General features: G+C 37.1%; 1 protein-coding gene across 2 annotated transcripts in view; it reads right to left on the bottom strand.

The window, feature by feature from the left end:
- Positions 1-469, bottom strand: part of Acvrl1 (activin A receptor like type 1) — a 16,953-nt gene that overhangs the window by 3,486 nt on the left and 12,998 nt on the right. The window lies entirely within an intron of this gene.

The raw sequence follows: 469 nt of genomic DNA, 5'->3' as shown, positions 1-469 counted from the left end.
AAGGAGCTAAAAACACAGGTCCACAAGTTTTGTCCTCATGGTGCCATGTGTATGTGTATACATGTCTAAGAGTGATTCTGTGTGTGTGTGTTTATGTATATATATACTATATATACTATATATATAGCATATATATACTATATATAAATGCATACATATATATATATATATATATATATATATATATGTATGTATTTCTTTAAGTGTGGAATGTCTTGAGAAAAAAACCAAATCATCATCATCAACAACAACAAACGGATAGGAGAAAGCAAGTGAGGTAAAAGGTTCTAAAATCATATTGACTGGAAGGCCCAAGAAGGATGAAGGATTCACATCCAGGTGTGTGGAAGGGAATACCCAGAAAAACCCACGATCTAGCCGAGAATCAGAGGTTGTAGAACCAAGAATTCAGAAATTCCAGCTGAGAATCAATCTCCGCCCACGCCAGCCCAGCTCCAGCCCCGCCCCG

The sequence above is a fragment of the Mastomys coucha genome, unplaced genomic scaffold, assembly GCF_008632895.1.
Source record: "Mastomys coucha isolate ucsf_1 unplaced genomic scaffold, UCSF_Mcou_1 pScaffold11, whole genome shotgun sequence".
Lineage (NCBI taxonomy): Eukaryota > Metazoa > Chordata > Mammalia > Rodentia > Muridae > Mastomys > Mastomys coucha.
The sequence above is the reverse complement of the archived record's forward strand: the minus strand, read 5'-3'. Positions and strand labels throughout refer to the sequence as shown.